This window comes from Bos indicus, chromosome 16, assembly GCF_029378745.1.
Source record: "Bos indicus isolate NIAB-ARS_2022 breed Sahiwal x Tharparkar chromosome 16, NIAB-ARS_B.indTharparkar_mat_pri_1.0, whole genome shotgun sequence".
Lineage (NCBI taxonomy): Eukaryota > Metazoa > Chordata > Mammalia > Artiodactyla > Bovidae > Bos > Bos indicus.
The window spans coordinates 1,457,092-1,475,643 of NC_091775.1; the positions used below are offsets into that span (position 1 = coordinate 1,457,092).

Here is an 18,552-nt window from a genome sequence, read left to right on the forward strand (position 1 = left end):
ACAACAGTTCACCCCGTTGGAGTAAATACAACATGAGGCAACCCAGGATCCCAGCTATAGTCCTATCGGTGAAGTGCCTGTTCTCCTGTTAACTTACTCAGCTTATCTCATGCACCTGTTGCTATAAACAGCAGTACTTCAGACCTCCTCAGGGCTGGCTGATCCCGGAGTCCTTTGTCTAACTTGGAGCTTACTTGTGCCCCAGTGTGAGTCAGGGCTGTTTCTCACTCAGCTCCTTAATCATCCTGTCTGAGCCCTAGGCAACTCTGCCTTCTCTGTTACCCTAAGCAGGCAGAACCTTCTTTGCATACCCATTCATAGAATTTGTTTTTCCTACTTTCTGGTTTGCATGCTCTTGTTTTAATTAATTAATTTTTTTTTTGGCTGTGCTGGGTCTTCGTTGCTGTGTGCAGGCTTTCTCTAGTTGCAGCGAGTAGGGGCTTCTCATTGTGGTGGCTTCTCTTGTTTCGAGGCACAAACTCTAGGGTGTGTGGGCTTCTGTAGTTGTGGCTCACAGGCTCAGTAGTTGGGGCTCAGGGCTCTAGAGTGCTGGCTCAGCAGTGGCGCATGGGCTTAGCTGCCCTGCAGCATGTGGAATCCTCCCAGACCAGGGATCAAACCAGTGTCCCCTGCACTGGACCTCTAGGGAAATCCTACATGCTTTCCTTAAGGCAGAAGTAAGATTTCCATAAGTCCAAAGATAATTGTTAACATTCTGGTATATTCTCTTTATTCTTTTATATATGTTTGTGACTCTACACATTTTTTAAACAAAATTGGGGATAGTTTGAATATCAAGTTTCTGATTCAGATTTTTTCCAACTCAATACTATATCATGAGCATTTTCTTACAGCCTCAGGAATTGGCCACAAGTCAGTCACAAATATGGTTCTTGGAATCCGATGATAGTAGGCAACCTGAAGTGAAAGATTGATGTGATTTTGGAAGGAAAATAAAGATACTGATGCTTGCATCCTTTGCCTTGAAAGTTGACAGTCTGGAGCCAATCTGGGCTGGGCACAGGGGTCTGAACCTGGGATGGACAGATCAGAAGAGGGAGAAAGCCTGGAACCCTTGAATTGCCTTTGAAAATTCCTTCTCTCTGTGTGTTTGGATCCCACATGAAGGTTCAGGCCAACTTGTGTTTGAAGTAAGAGTTTAAAATGTAAAGTGGCTTTTACACAGGCTCAGCTAGGGGTAGGCCTTTCTGGAAGAAGATGTGGAATACCGTAAGTCAAGTCCCTATAAAGCTGTGAGTGGAGTTACTCTTAATGGCAGAACGGCTGACTTCTCCTGCTGAGTTTGGTCCCTTATACTAGCCCCCTGGTTTGAAAGAACTGTAATGGCTTTTCCTGTCTTCTTTCTCTTGAGTTTATCTCGGGCTATATTTTTAAAGAAAGAAACTTTGTTTTTTCTTTTGATTTTAAATAATCATCCAAGCCTGGGTCAGGGAGGGGCAGAGAAAAAGGAGTTAGGAAGAGCAAGAGGCTGTCACCACCACCAAAATTAGCGAATATAGCGCTGGGGACAAAGACAAGGTCTGGTGAGTGCCCCTGATGGAGACAGAGAGTCCCTGTGGTTTTGGTAGGCAGCTCAACACCCCTCAGCAGTTGGGATGCTTTGACATGACAGCCTGAGATGTCAGCCTCTTAAAAGTTGTACCAACCAGCAATTATACATTTAAGAGTGACAAAGAGTCTTGATGACCATCATGATGAATGTAGGCTTATCTGAATAATATTGGTACATGTTCAGCGTAGGCTCGAGGGCTGGGACATGAAGTCTTGGTTCACCCATGAGTTGGTGCCGCCTCCCTGTGTGACTCGGGAAGCCTTCCACTATTGTCTCCCGGCCCACAGGGAGGTTTCACCCTTGCACTTTCCTCTTTCCTAAGGAGGTTTCATCCTTAACCTTCCTCCTTCCTCCCATCTAGGGAGATAGATGAGGGAAATGGAGGGAGATGCTTTGGTTTCCATTACAAAACAGGGGAATCTTTGTTATTCTGTCTTCTATTCCGTTTACTCCAGAACCTCTTGCCATAACAGAGGAAGGTAACAGACTGGGTGCTATCATCACACGTGTCACCCAGCTTCTGAACTTCATCTTTTTCATCCTCCTTAAAATATCAGATAATATAATTTTGAATACCTTACAGGGTCATTACAAGAATCGCATGAGATAATGGGTGTGACAGTACTTTAAGGTAGAGGGCCTACAAATATATAATTATTTACGAAGATTCTTGAATGAGGAAGTCCCTCCTCACCTGACTCCTCTGAGGTTGCTGCTGCTAAGTCACTTCAGTCATGTCCAACTCTGTGCGGCCCCATAGATGGCAGCCCACCAGGCTCCCCCATCCCTGGGATTCTCCAGGCAAGAACACTGGAGTGGGTTGCCATTTCCTTCTCCAATGCATGAAAGAGAAAAGTGAAAGTGAAGTCGCTCAGTCGTGTCTGACTCTTTGCCACCCCATGGACTTCAGCCCACCAGTCTCCTCCGTCCGTGGGATTTTCCAGGCAAGCGTACTGGAGTGGGTGGCCATTGCCTTCTCCACCTCTGAGGTTAGGAAGGCCTTCTTCCAGCTCATCTAAAATTTGAACCCTCTTTCTTGGGTAGGTGCTGTACCTCTGCTGTAGGTGGAAGGTGAGATGCAGCAAGTGTGAAAGATTTGTTCAAAGTGGGTGAAAAAGCTGGAACTCTAAAAAGAGCCCCTTAATTGAGTTCCACTCTTGACCATGCCACTAGCTAACAGCATGACTTTGAGCAAGCCCCTTAACCTTTGACCCTCATTTGCCATCTGTTTCTAACCGTAAGGATTATTAATAATCTAGGAGGACAGTGTAGAATGTAAACAGAAGTGTTCTGAGAAATTAAAAGCACTATACATGTGTGATAGTACACTATTAGAGCTCAGATGTGTTCCTGAAGATGTCAAGGGGAACCCGTGTTTGATTAAGATTACACATCCTAGAATCCTATTATATCAGAATCTGCCTGCAATGCAGAAGACCTGGGTTCAGTCCCTGGTTCTGGAAGATCCCCTGGAGAAGGGAAAGGCTACCCACTGCAGTATTCGCCTGGAGAATTCCATGGACAGAGGAGCCTGATGGGCTGCAGTCCATGGATTGCAGAGTCAGATGTGACTGAGCAGCTAACAGACAACAGTACCTCGTATCAGCACTGGAAGGGGCTATCGCTCAACTCCCTGTTTTACAGACCATAAGAAACGGAGTCCAAGCAGTCCCCCCTTGTACCCTGACCAGGCCGCACTCTAGGACTCTGGTTCCCCACATGTGTGGCCCTTCTGTTTTAGGTCTCCCACATCCCAGTACTGCAGAAGGAAATGGCAACCCGCTCCAGTATTCTTGCCTAGAGAATCCTGAGGACAGAGGAGCCTGGTGGGCTGCTGTCCATAGGGTCGAACAGATTCGGACACGACTGAAGCGAGTCAGCAGCAGCAGTAGCAGCATCCCAGGACAGATGGAAGATCATTCACTCTGTGTACCTTAGTGTCCTGCGTTAAAGCCTCTCCAATTTGCCACGCCCTTCCCTTCCACCGGGATGGGAGGTGCCTTTCATGCTAACATCTCAGAGTTGCCCAGATATTTGTCCTTCCTCTCTGACATTATGCATCCACCGATCATCAGCGTTCATGCCGTGGGCATGCCGGGCAGAACGGGGAGCCGGCGGTCCGGGCAGCTTCGGATCGGGGCTGGAAGGAACGGGGCTGAGCTCGCAGTGTGGAGGAGGCCGGGGATGGCGGGCGGGGACCTGGGGGGCGCCCGAGGGGAGGTGGAGAGCAGGTCCCGGGCGCGCCGCGGTGAGTCACGGCTCCTCTGGGCTACGGCGGGTGGGGCCGCCCGCCTTCTCCGGGCTTGGCGGGCCGGGCATCCGCTGCCCCGGGCGCCCCCGGGTCGGGGGCCGGACGCGGGCAGGGACTGGACGGGGCGGCGCGGGGCCTCCCCTGGGCTCCGCCAGAGACGGGCAAACGGGCGGGGACCTGCGCGGGCCGGGGCGCTGCGGCTCCTCGCCCTCACCCCGGGGCCCGCCCTGCGGAGCCCCGTGCCTGGGTGAGGCTCTGGCGGCGGAGGACCCGGAGTCTCTGTGGGGGCTCCCCTGAGCCAGTTCGCTCTGCGCCCCAGAGGACACTGGCGTTTCGGCTTCCTCTGTCCCCGGTTACTGTCTCCCGGCACTGTAAGATGAAATGCCTCCCTTCACTTCTCTCCACCCGGAGCCGGAGACCAGGTCCCTGCTGAGCTCTCCCTCCCACCTTCTTTCCCAGCCCCTGCCGCTTTCTGGCTCTCAGGTCTCTAGAGGAATAATGCAGATCCGAACTTCTGCCCTGCTTCCCTACCACCCCACCCCCGAAAATCAGAATTGCTACGTTGGTTGATAATGTTATTAGCTAACATGGTCAAATGAGTATATTCACTGTGTTGCTAAATGGCAATTTTAGACTGTGAAATTGATAACAGAAGGGCACATCTAAGAGCTGCTGGCTTTTGGGAGATCGATGACTTTCTTTGATCATGCAGATTACAAATGTTGCAGGCAGAAATAGTGGAAACATACCTCTCTCTCTGATCTCTACCTCAGTTTTTTTCTTCCTTTTATTTCTCTGATGCACAAAAATGAATGGTTCATGATACATTTTCTTCACTGGTTTATGCATGCCTCTCTTTTACTATTTATGTTAATATATTAATGTACCCGTTGAAGACACCACCCAGTCCAAAAATGTTGAACTCGTCACCCAGTCCAAAAACGAGATCCTGCCCATATTTTGCATCCATCTATGCGCCCTTTCTCGGAGAAGGCAATGGCACCCTACTCCAGTACTCTTGCCTGGAAAATCCCATGGATGTAGGAGCTTGGTAGGCTGCAGTCCATGGGGTCGCTAAGAGTCAGACATGACTGAGCGACTTCACTTTCACTTCTCACTTTCATGCATTGGAGAAGGAAATGGCAACCCACTCCAGTGTTCTTGCCTGGAGAATCCCAGGGACGGTGGAGCCTGGTGGGCTGCCGTCTATGGGGTCGCACAGAGTCGGACACGACTGAAGTGACTTAGCAGTAGCATGCGCCCTTTCCATGCTAGCCCCTTACCTTATCACCTATCTCATCCACTATCCAGAATTTTGTGTTTACCATTCTTTTCATAAACCTATGTATGCCTAATCAAATATATTATTTAATCTTAGTTCATATTCTTTATTTAAAATATATACTGTGTACAGTCTTCTGGAGCTTATTTTCGTTCAATATTATAATACTAAGATTTGTCCCTGTTAAGTGTAGCTGCTGCTGCTGCTAAGTCAATTCAGTCGTGTCCGACTCTGTGTGACCCCATAGACGGCAGCCCACCAGGCTCCCCCGTCCCTGGGATTCTCCAGGCAAGAACACTGGAGTGGGTTTCCATTTCCTTCTCCAATGCAGGAAAGTGAGAAGTGAAAGTGAAGTCGCTCAGTCGTGTCTGACTCTTCGCGACCCCATGGACTGCAGCCCACCAGGCTCCTCCGTCCATGGGACTCTCCAGGCAAGAGTACTGGAGTGGGGTGCCAGCAGTTCATCCATTTTTACTGTTACATACTCTTTTATTGGTGAAGACTACCACCCTTTTTCACCATAAAGAACAGGATTACCACAGACTTTCTTGTTCATGTTTTCCTGTGCAATTCTCTTCTAGGTATCAGTCTCAGAAGGGAGTTGCTAGGTCTTGGTATGTGAATATTCAGCTTTACAAGATAACGAGAGATTGTTTCCCAGTATGTTTGTAGTGGTTTTGCTTCTAGCAGTAAAGTGTAAGAGTTGCTCTTGGTCCATGTCCTTAGAGTACCTGGTATCATCAGACTTTTAAATTTTTGCCAACTGAATGGTATAAATAGTGTCTCTTTGTTGTTGCTGTTAAGTTGCTAAGTCATGTCCAACTCTTTCCGACCTCATAGATTGCAGCATGCCAGGCTCCCCTGTCCTCCACTATCTCCTGGAGTTTGTTCAGATTCATGTCCGTTGAGTCAGTGATGCTGTCTATGGATATCTCTTAGTGGCCTTGATTTGCATTTCTCTGATTAAGTGAAGTTGAAAAACAAATATAATACTTCACAGATCAGATCCACAAAAATTGCAAACATTGGAGTTATTGGATATAGAAAAATATATAATATATTTAATATGTTGAAAGAAATAGGAGAGTATTGAAATAATACAGGGACAGGAAACTCAATTGATGAGGCAGATATTCAAAGAGAACCTCTAAAAATGAAAAAAATACAGTAAAAGAAATTAATATTTATGAATTACTTGAAATAGTATTTTGTGGCCAAAGATAAAATTAATGAGTTGTAAAATATTTCTGAGTAATTACATAGACAATGGAAGATGGAAGAAATGAAGATGGAAAATGCTGAAGAACTATAGAGGCATAGAATACAGAACAGAGACTGGCCAGATAGTAAATATGTTAGGCTTTGTGGTCCACATGGTCTCTGTTATAACTACTCAACTCTGCTGTCGTAGAGCAGTCACAGACAATATATAAATGAATGGCTGTGGCTGTGTGCCAGTAAAACTTTACTTATAAAAAGAGATAGCAGGTCAGATTTGGCCCAGGTTGTACAGTTTGCCTACACTGGGAATAGAGTAAAAAGATTCCAATATACACTTATGACAATGTTTAAAGAAGCAATGGTTTAAGAATGGATGAGGTATAATCATTATTAATATACTTTGAGGCCTAAAGAATCCCAAGAAGGATACGTAAAACTCACCATTAGACACACAATAATGAAACTACAAAATACCAGAGATAAATAATTTTTAAAGTAACCAAAAAGATAAATTATTTTAAGGGAATGACAATTAGACTAACAATAGATTTTTCAACTTCAACAATAAAAGCAAGAGGATGGTGAAATAGTATCTTCAAAGTTCTGAAGCAAAAACTGCTAACACAATATTCTGTCATCAGTGGAAATCTGTGAAGAATGAGGGCAAAATAAAGCCCTTTGTAGACAAACAAAACCAGGTTTCTACCAGTAAGATTTCCACGGAAGCAACTTCTAAGGGAAATAGTTCAAGAAGAAGAAAAATCACCCAAAGGAAGGTTCAAGGAGGAATGATGAGCAAAGGAAATTGTAAACATGGTGCTAAATCTAAATATTACTCACAAAGAAAATAAGGATGATGGTGTCTAATTTCTAATGATAAAATAAAGCTATACATTAAAATTGCCAGTAACAATAGCATATAAATTGGAAGATAGAGTCCAGGAGTTCTAAGCTCCTAGTGTAGTTTGGGAAGAGGTTAAAGATATTGATTATCAGAAGTTTCTAAGTTAAATGCACATTCTAGGATTCTTAAGCTTTCTAGGCTAACACAAAAACTAGGAATAATGTAACTTCCAAACTAGTGGTGGGGATGAAAATGTAAAGAAAGAAAAGAATGAAGATAATAGGAAATGTGTTATTAAAAAAGGTTCAGACTGTGACACAGAAGAAAGTAATAGCTATTACCATTTATTGAGTAGATGCTGTTAGTCATTTGGAATCATTAATCTTCATAATTTCATGTAAAATACAAAGTAGACATTAAAATTTTCAGTTTCTCTTATTACTACATGCCTATGCTTAAAACAAGATCTGGAACTTAGTAAGCACTCATTTGTTGAAGAAAATTAAATGGGAGTGAATACTGATTCCTGTCTAAAGATGAGCAAACTGAGGCTCTGAGAAACATGAGAAAAAGAAACGCAACAGACAGTATGAGAGTGAAACCTGCCTCTTCAGAGGCTGTAACCACACACGCCCCTCTGTTTTCCTGTCTGTGAAAGTAAGTCAACAGTGCTTGAGCCACAACAGTCGTTGTCGGATGCTCCGTGCCACCAAATGATGAACGCCGTTGCTGGGGGACTTGTGCAGAGTCCAGCCCAGGTGTGTGGACTTCAGCCATACCTACTTTCCCCTCTACCGTGTGCAGACTTGCCCGCTCTTCTCTGATGCAGAAGTGTCCGTATAATAGCTGAGAGCATGAGCTGTGGAGGCAGGCAGACCTGGGTTCATGGCCTGTCCTGACCGCTATAGGACTTTAGTTTGCTGTAGGACCTTGGGCCTCCACTTCTTCAACTGTTTAAAGGGGATGAAAACAGCTATTAAAAAAGGTGAGCTTCCCAGGTGGTGTAGAATCCACCTGCCAGTGCAGGAGATTGGGTTCGATCCCTGGGTCAGGAAGAACCTCTGGAGTAGGAAATGGCAACCTGGTCGAGTATCCTTGACTATAAAACCCCATGGATAGAGGAGACTGGTGGGTGACAGTCCGTGGGGTTGCAAAGGGTGGGGCACGACTGAGCGACTGAGCAAACGCACCTTAAAAAAGGTGGTTGGGCTTCCGGGGTGGTCCAGTGGCTGAGACTCCGCCTGCCAGGGCAGGGAGCATGGTTTGACCCCTGGTCTGGGACGATCCCACCTGCTGCAGGATGACTAGGCCCACGCACCCACCATAACCACTAAAGCCAACGTGCCCTGGAGCCCACGCTGCACTGCGGGAGAAGCCCGTGTCCCACAGCCCGGGAGGAACTCCTGCTCGCGACAACTAGAGAAAGGCCACACGCGGCAGTGAAGACCCAGCACAGCCAAAACTAAATAGTCTTTTTTTTTAAAAAAAGGTGTTTGTAAGATTGTGAGACTGCATGCCAATCACTTGGATGGTGGAGATCACAAATTAGGTCCCAGTTTAATATAAGAGAGAGGAGGCGCTTTAGGGAACACTCAGAAGAGAATCGTTTCTAACACTGGAGTAGAGATTAATCTGGGTGACCTTAAGGGGTTCATTTCTTCCTTAAGCAGAAGCAAGGGAAATACTGCAGTGCATCGCCACTCACTCTCTGACTGGTGAGCAGGCCTCTAGTGACTCCAGACCCAGCAGTTGAAATGGACTGATTGATAGCATTAAATAATAACCATAATAATTATGTTTGAGTGCTTACTATGTGGCAGCACTGTGTGCTTTTACAGAGGTTATTTAATTATCTTAAAATCTTGTGAAGTATTTTAAGTGGAGTTACTATTATTATCCCCATTTTATCAACGCTAAAATGGAAGAACAGAGACATTAACTTTCCCAGGGTCAAGCAGAGAGTGATTGATGGTGGATCTCGGATTTGAACCCAGCTTATCACTGCACTATATCTTAAAAGATGACTGAGCAAAAGAGCCCTCGTGTCTGGAAAGCACATTCAAGCTTTCCAGAAAAGCATGGCCCTTGTCAAATTTGGATTTGGATTCTGGCCCTACGTGGCCAGTGAAGTGAAGTCGCTCAGTCGTGTCTGACTCTTTGCGACCCCATGGACTATAGCCCACCAGGCTCCTCCATCCATGAAATTTTCCAGGCAAGAGTACTGGAGTGGGTTGCCATTTCCTTCTCCAGGGGTTCTTCCTGAACCGGGGATCGAACCCAAATATCCCGCATTATAGGCAGACGCTTTTACCATCTGAGCCACCAGGGAAGCCCTGTGGCCAGAGACAAGGTATATAACCAGTTTTCTTCTTTGTAAAATAAGGGTGGTGGTATCTGCTTCCCAGGTTTGTTGGGAGGATCAAGAGAAGTCATACATGATGTACTCAGAAAGCCTGGGGACCCTCTATTTTCATAGTGAGTCAGGAAGGCCTTAGCTGTGCCTGTTCTAAGCGGAAACTGACGTGCTCTGAGCTGATAATGGGGCGACTTCGGGGGAACGAGTAGATGAAGGCTGACTTTTTTATCTGCTGCTTTAAAGGATGCATTGAGCATTGCCCTGATCACTCTTCTATGCCACCGGCCGCCCCAACACACAGAGCGTGGTATTCAGAAAGCCCGGTTTCCCCTCCCCCCGGCATGGCCACGCCTCCGTGTCAGGACGGTGCGTTGTCTGATGTGCTACACCCTCCGTGGGCTCTCAGCTCTGTGCGAGTCTGGGGTAGCTGCCCTCTGGGCCACTGGGCCTCTGCCTCTGCTGCCAGGATGGGGCTGAGCTCCCGGTGGCCGCAGCAAGGGGGTTCCACAGTCCTGAGCTACACTTGTTTCTTCCCTTCTCACCTCTTTGTACCAACGCTATTCCGTTTGCTTTCTCATCTTTTTTTTTTAATTTATTATGGTAAAATACACATAAAATGTACCCTTTTTAACCATTTTTTACATGTATAGTTTCAGTGATATTTATTACACTCACAATGTTTTGCTGCCATCACCACTATCCATTTCCAGAACTTTTCATCATCCCAAATAAAAACTGTACCATTAAACAGCAATCCGTGTACATCACCCAACCCCACCCCCAGCTGAGCCTAGGCAGCCCCACGCTGCTTCCTGTCTCTGTGAATTCGTCTAGAGTAGGCACTTTGCATGAGTGAACTCATGACGTGCTCATCCTTTGTTTCTAACGTTTGTACTTTGCATAACTTTCTCAAGCTTTATTCATGTTGTGGCATACATCAGAATTTCATTCCTTTTTAAGGCTGAATGATATTTCATTGTATCGATTCATACAGTGTTCAATATGCAACATTTTGTTTATCCATTCATCTGTTGATGAATGCTCCCTTTTCTTTAATCTTTGGACTTCTTTAATCTTTTCTTTCGGCGCATCATAATTTGCAGTCATATGGAGAGAGCAGCTTCTTTCCCTGCAGTAGAACACGGAGGGGGTCACTGTCCCAGAGGCTGAGGGCGGGTTCAGCTAAGCGTGCTGTTTGTAAACTCTGCGCTGAAGCCTCTACTGGGTTTCACCCTTCTAGAAGTCTCTTCCCAACAGGTACGTGCTGACATCAGCAAACCCAGAAGTGCTCGTGGGAACAGAGAGCAGAGTTACCTGGGGCAGCAAGCCTGCCTTTGCCGCCTTCCTGGGGACAGAGCCGGCCTTGCCCCAGGGGCGCTGCATTGTCAGTGCTGTAGGCACAGGTATAGAGATTCTAGAGCAGCTTTGGATCTCCTGTTTATATTCTTGAGTTTTTGTACATTTTGTTTTGTATATTTCTTCTTACCAGTCTGTGTCATTTCTGTCTCCTGCTTGGCAGGTCAGTATTTCTGCGTGTACTATACTATACTCGCAGGGTTTCTGAACAGACATGTGTCCAGTCTTCTTTATTTAGACTTTTGTACCTGGGAGTTCCCTTAGAAGGCTCTCTTCCTTTCTCTGAGTCTTCCCGCCTCCTGTTTTTGTTCTCCCTTCTCTGCTTTCCCTCTTACAACCCCTCGATGCACCAGAGCTTTGGAGCCTTTATCTGGACCACAGTCTGTGTGCCCGAGGTGGCCCTGACTCCGACGGTGACGCATCTTCAGGGTGTCTCACAGCTCCCTCTCACAGGGCGTGGAGCACTATGCTAACCCTCTGAGCTCATCAGGGTAGGAATCTCCCAGCTCCGGTGTCCTGGGCGGGGCCTAAAATTATCTGATTGTTTCATATGGGCTGCTCTCATCTCTTATTCTGGTTTCTGTCCACTTTTTAAATAGGAACTTGTAACGTGCAGTGTGTCTTAGTTTCCAGGCTCTTCCTGTGCTTGTGTGCCTTAACTGAGTCATGTCACCTTTAAGACCATGTGTGATAAAATCTGTAGAAGGACTATCATCAGTCCTGGTTATCTTTTTTACTTTTATTTTTTTATATTTTAAGCTTTTGTTGGGACATAGCCAATTAACAATGTTAATTGTTTGCTAGTCCCCTAGTTTCATGGGACTAGCAAAGGGGTTCAGCCCAACATATACATGTAGCCATTCTCCCCCAAACTCCGCTCACATGCAGGCTACCACATAGCATTGAACAGAGTTCTGTGTGCTATACTGTAGGTCCTTGTTGTTTATCCACTTTAAATATATTAATAGCAGTGTGTACTTGTCTATTCCAAACTCCCTAACTATCCCTTCCCACCATAGTCCTGTTTATCCTTAAAGGCTGTTTCAGATCACATCAAAGTGCTTTGAAACTATAAAGCAGTATGCAGACATTACCACAGTCTTCTTTGACTCTCATGAACTTTTCTGCCTTCCTCCTTGGTTTTCCTGACACCAGTTAACAGAAAACCTCAGGCAAACTCCCCAGATACGGCTGCAAAAGTTGGAGATTCTGGAGAGATCCGAGAAGGGGGAGTATCAGTATCTTCCTGGTACATAGAGCCAGGATCCAGAACAGGTAGTAAGAAGGGTAAGAACAAGGTAGCCAGAGGTGCCAGGAGCCCCTGACAAAGGGGCGGCCTTGGTGGCCTCCCTTCTGATAAAGCTTTTTAATGCACCTGATACTCCTCCAAAGGCAATGGGCCTTCGGATACGAAAGAAGTAGTCACCTCCCAACCTAATATGAGGTCAGTTACTTACTTTCACTAACTCTTTTTTTCACATGGGAAAATTGAGGCCTAGGAAGAATGGATTTAGATGAAAGTGGCCGAGGGGAGGCGAGTCTAGTGCCGCTCAGGAAGACCCACAGGGGCAGAGCCTGGGGCCGCAGGCAGGTCTGTGCCCAGCCAAGCCCAGCAGGGCCCAGGCCCGCGGGCCGGCCACTTCGGGTGCAGCCTCTGTCACTTCTGCTTTTCTTCCTTAGGTATTTCTTAGGATCTAGTGACCCAAGGCAGTGTGTCAGGTTGACAGTGACATGTCACTGCCAGCCTGTAAGGCACCTCTCTAATGATGTTAGCAAGGTGCTCCCTTCAGATGAACCCAGCCCATGGGTGCATAACCCACCCGGCAAAACTTAGCGTGGCTCATCTCCCAGTGCCTGGCTTACTATGGGCTCATCATTTTCAGGGCACACGTGCACACCCATGTGCTGTATGGAGCAGCTCTGGAAAGCTCCCCTTTGCATATGGTGTGGGTGGGGCCCAGAGTTGGGGGGTAGGGGTTCTGTGAGTGATCTCGTCCTGGCTGCCAGCTAGCCTGCGGGGCCGACCTTGGAGGTGCTGGATACACACAGGTGGATAGGTAAGGGGGGCATTTCCACCCTTCATTTCATGCCTAATGCAGATTTCTTTGCGTTATCTGCCCCGTTTTCCCATATAGACTGCAGTCTTTTTGTCCCAGCGCCCGGCACAGTGTTTGACTCATAGAAGTTTCAGTGTGAAATGAGGGGATTTCCATTAGGCTTTCCCCAAAGGGGGAGCACTGGGGTTCTGGGAGATGTTTGGTCTAGTTGGTAGGAAACGCAGAGGATCTGCTCCCTGAAAAGGCAAGGAATTTAACTCTGGAGTGCACTCACTGATAAACCTGCCTCCTAGCTTGTGGCTGGTCAACCCCCGGCCCTACCCTGCTTTGAGAAGCTGGCAGGGCATACATGGTACTTAACCTACAAAGGTCCTACAGTCACCACTTCTGGGTGTAGAGAATCCTGGTCAGCTCTGTCCTTTCCACCTCTCCAGTGTGAGTCAAGCTGGCAGGAACTCTGGAGGAGGCATCCAAGGGGTTCTTGTACAATGCAGAGAGCTGTCACGAGCATGAAAGGGAATTCCTAGGCCAGGTGGCCCCGTTCAGCTGAGCGCTCCTGCTGGAAAGACGTGGTAGCATTCTGGCACTCGACACTCTTCTGCCCCATCTGGTCCTTTGGAACGAGAATCGGGAGTCCCAACCGAGGGCCTGGGGAGACAGTACACTGATGCTGGTGTGGGAGGTGACCAGAGGGGTAGGCCTCAGTTCTGGGGAAACACCACCTCTATGTATCACTTCTGGGTGAAACTCAGGGGCTTCGGAGGGCCTTGCCTTTCCCGGAGCAGCTCAGTTACAGCCTGTGTTCTCCTTGCCTCCTAGGTTAGCTTGGCTGGGCATTTGATATAGAAGAGAGGCTGCTCATCTTCCTATGTAATTCCTAGGTTTAACTCTTCCCTGACATGGTGCCTTATCATCCTAAACACAGGGCCTTCACCCTAGCCTCCCCAGGAAGAATGGGACCTATGAAGACTGACCATTTTCTTTCCCCTGTAACCTTCCGTAAACTTCGCTTTGTTTTACCGTACCCCACTCCTGTCTTGGCTCTTGAAACAACTCCAATCAGAAGAAAAAGGCGGTTCACCCTCCTACCCCTCTTTAGGGCCATATTCTGTTTGTTCTCCCGGAAACCATGGCAACCTGGCCTAAGAGGCCACTTCTACCATCTTGGGAGTTAATGTTCCAAAGCCTTGTACTCACAGCTCTGGACTCTCTAATACATTTTTCCAAAGTGGGACAGAAGCCTTCAAATTTTTAGTTCTGCTCGAAGAAAGTTTCAAACAAACCAACCCCTTTGGTTAGGAATGGAAGCAACATTTCCTGCAGGATTTGGAATATGAATGTAGGCAACATTAGCTGGGAATCCTGAAGCTGTGGTCCACGCATTTTTCATTTGCCTCTTTCTTCTTTGACTTTTCATAATTACTCAGTTACTTAGAAGACTGTTAGAGCTGGTTATCTTTTAGCTTGCCCCAACTTTTTTTTCTTTTCTCTCTTGACATGTTTGTACTTCTTGCTCTGGTGCTACCTTTTAAAGTCCCAAGTTGGGCATCCAGGGAGCTGTGATGATTAACTGCAGGAGCCCGGTAGAAGAATTCCACAGCCTTAGACGGCAAAGTTTCCATGGCTTCGCTGCTGTGGGACGTCCCCGTGAAGGAATCCTCTTGAGCTGGCTGTTGGAGGAGGGAGGGCGGGAAGCGGGGTAGCCTGTCCTTGGCTCCTCTTTGGACATGGCAGCTTGCAGAGGGAGGGCTCAGGGGCTGAAGCCCTGAAGGGCGGGCGCTGACCTCCCCCCGACACTGGAAAGGATTGTTCTCTGCTGATATGGATCTTAACTGATTTGGAACAGCTGGCCAGGATGTGTGAGACTGGAGAAGCTGGGAAGAGTGCTCCAGCAAATTTTTGCTGAAGCAAATGTTAGACAAATAGTGTGAGATGCCTACAGAGGTCTGGCCCTGCTGGGTTAGGATGCCTTTTGCTGCTCCTCCACTGGTTCCCTCTGCGAATCCTTGAATACTTACTTGCATAGTGGTAGGGAGAGCTAGGAGAAGGCGACTGTGTCACCAGGGAGCTGAATGTTCGCCTCCATCTGTCTATTCCCAGCCCCAATTTTATAGAATCACAGCGCAATTCAAGTGAAACAGTGGAGCCACTTTGCAGCTTGTGGTTGGGTAGGACTAGCTTATCATGTTCAGTTGTGAATTTTCAGCTTCTGTGGTGGCACAGAGAGGAGCCAGAGTCCAGTTGTGGCCCCAGATGTGTTTTATATCTGTCTAATCTCCCAGCCTCTTCCTCCATCAGGTCACTTCCTATCTATACTGGATCGGGAACTTGGCTGAGCATACGAAATCCTGACTTCAGTTTGTTACGCGTAGGAATAGTCTCGCATCCTTCCTTTCCCACTGCCTGTGTTAGGGGGTCTTCACTTCTGAGTCCTCAGTGTTTGCCTGTGCTTCAAGCATGATTGGATGCTACATATTCGACTTAGCCGGGCTTCCCTTGTAGCTCAGCTGCTAAAGAATCCGCCTGCAATGTGGGAGACCTGGGTTTGATCCCTGGGTTGGGAAGATCCCCTGGAGAAGGGGAAGGCTACCCACTCCAGTATTCTGGCCTGGAGTTGGACACGACTGAGTGGCTTTCACTTACTTATTTACTTACTTATTCGACGTAGCCAGGCAAGCTCCAGGAAGGTCTGGGAGAATGCAGGTTGGTTTGGAGTTCAGCCTGACTGTCTCTGGGCCATTCTCTGAGGGAGAGAGAATTCCCTGTGCTGGGACTAGCCATGGCAGCCCCGTGAGCACCCCACTCGCCTCTGAGTGTTCCCAGACTCCTTTGCTGTTTGAGCCAATGTGGACTTGACAGGGCTGATTGGTTCCAGAAATTACCCAGGTAAGGAGGATGGAATTCTGTCCAATTAGATTGCCCCTGGAAATGTGGGAGAGAATGAGAGAGATTTTGAGATTGAGATAGATAGATAGGCAGACCGATAAATAGATCTGTTGTGAGGGTGAGAGACAGAGAGAAAGCGAGAAGGAAGCAGGCAGGAAGAGAGGGAGAGATGTGGAAAGTGATGTACAGAAATATGAAAAAATAAGGCTTAGATTTGAGGTATAGAGAGAAAAATGAGGAGGTAAAAGAGACTGATACTAGCTGTTTTTCCCATGATTTCTGGCAGTGCAGTGCTTCAGAAATAATCCAGAAAACATGCTTTTCTGCCACTTCCTACAGACCTCTCCCCAAGAAACAATCACCATGGTTCTCCCAGGTTTTTCCTTGGAGGTATGGCAGTGATGTTTAAAATGCTGTGCATGGGAGTTTAGAATTGAATGGGTATCAGGAGAACCTGAGTTCTGTATAGTTGGTCTTTGCTTCTGCCTAGAGGGTGGATGATTCCTGCAGTGATTCCTGCAGCTGGTTTCCCTTCCATCCGCAGCAGAAAAGCCCTGTGGCTGTGTCCTGGAGAGCGAGGGTGACGGGCCTCCAGTCCGCCAGCCCCGCAGCCCCCGAGAGGCCGGGGGGACGGGCCTGTGCTGAGGGTGGGCCCTTGGGACTGAACAGTGGCTTCTCTGTGCAGGTTGGGTCTCCTTCCCGGCCTTCCATCTTTCTCTTTCCCTAGGGACAGAAGCGCGTGGGAGCAGAGAGGGGTCGCTCACTCGTGACCTCCACGTTTTAGGTCAGGCACTGAGGCAGGAGCTGGGAGAAGGAGGTGACACACCCTTTCCACTCGCCCAGAATACACAGTACCTTGCACTTTCTCTTGAGATGCATAAACCACCGCCAGCTGGGGCTGACTCACCTCTCTGCCTGCCCGTTGTCTCTTTCAACAATGGGCCCTGTGTCCATCTGAGCCCTTTTGAATAAACACTGTTTATAACCGAGATTTTTGGAAGCTTAGTCTGCTGTGGGGGTTCTAGGACATGTCCGCTTCTTTGTCTTTAATGTATTCCTAAGCAACGACTGCTCAGCCTGAGTAAATGCGCTGAGACTTACCAACAGGAGCTCATGTTGGGCCCTCCCTTCCTGCCCTGCAGGGACAGTGGCGTGCTGGCGACAGCTGATTTGACAAGCCTAGAGACCATGCCTGCTCTGCTCCTTTGACCTCAAGGGTCTGCCAAGACTGATTTCTGTCCCAAGTTGCTGATTTTCCCAGCAAGATTGTATCAGCTAACCCAGACTGTCAGTTAGGACCTTGACCTCTCCTGGGGCAGCAGGGGGTGCTTCCCTTGTGGAATCAACAGCAGCTTCCCCCTCTGCTTCTCTCTTCCCCTTGAGGACTGTTCTCATTGATAGCCTTTCTGAGCCATAGTGGCATCTGGGAGGCATTCTGTTCCAGTCTGAGATGGAAAGAATTGAACCGTCTGTGTGATTTGCTCTTGTTAAAACTGCCCTAACTTTATTTTTAATCTGATTAATATGCCCTTCGGCAGGTGGGGTTTTTTTTTCTCCTACTAAGGATGTAACCATCTGAAAGGAACTAGAATAAGGTGGAGAAAGAGGAATGGTAAAATCCTTCAGCATCTTTTGTATTCCAACCAGCTGTTTCTGCAAGGTGGCTCTCTGTTCTTTAGATATCATCTGATGACTGGCGTATTTATCAGTCAGCACACACTCTTAGCTCAGTTGTGTACGTGCATGGGTGTGGGTGTGAGATACCACACGGTAATCTTCCACCCTCTCCCTCTTGGGCTGCTTATGCCTGATGGCGCATTTCTTTGTTCATATTTATTACTTCACATTTGCCGGGGCGAGTGGAGAAGGTAGGAGGCTGTGTTGCCCCATCCAGTAGCCAGAAAATACTCCCTACTTCTACCAAAAGCTTTTCCCACGTGCCTAGTGTCCTGGTGTCCAAGGATAAATCAACCTTGCTTTTGATCATCCTCCAGCATCTGAACCTTGAATGCTGGCTCCTTGGTGCTGATGAGAGGTCCTTACCATCCTGATTTGGATGGTATCCTTTCCCCCCAGAGCTCCCTGAGAAGAGAGAATTGAATGAAAGTTCTCTGTACAAGTGGCAGAAACAGGTGTCCCTTCAGAGGTACCTCAGAAGTCATTTCCCACAGCCCTCCAGCCAGGAGTGTCTGGGATCCATGTGGGATGGCTCTGCACCCATGGCTGGGCTGGGACCGGCTGGGACCGGAGGGTGATCGTCTTGAGACTGTCTTCCCACGACCCCGTGTCTTGGTCCTGACGAAACCTGCATCCAGCAGGGGGCTGGTGGGGAGACAGGGAACCTAAGGAATGCTGCTGGCCGGAGCCAGCTTTGACAGGAAGGCATAGGACAAAGCGTCTTTGTCTCTTCTCAGAGCCAGTGGTGCAGAGGTGAGAAAACCCAGAGTTGGGGCTTCCCCGTGCTGAGCTGAGGCAGAAGCATGTAGGGGCAAGAAGCCATACATTTCCCTCTTCAAAGGAGCTGACCATACTCCTTACTTCAGTCTTTCCCTTGCTGTTTCAAATCCCAGACTCTGTAATAGAGTCTTTTTCTTCTTGAGGAAAGATGCAGTGGCTCTTTTTTTTTTTTCTTTTTTTTTTAAGCAGTTTTGGGGGTTGGGAAAGGAAAACTTTGAAAGTAAAATAATAAAAAACCGGCCGCTCTGCCATTACAGGCACATAAATAG

General features: G+C 47.6%; 1 protein-coding gene across 5 annotated transcripts in view; it reads left to right on the forward strand.

Annotated features, from left to right (window-relative positions):
* Positions 1 to 18,552, forward strand: part of ATP2B4 (ATPase plasma membrane Ca2+ transporting 4) — a 100,407-nt gene that overhangs the window by 15,855 nt on the left and 66,000 nt on the right. The gene's annotated exons all lie outside the window — the stretch shown is intronic.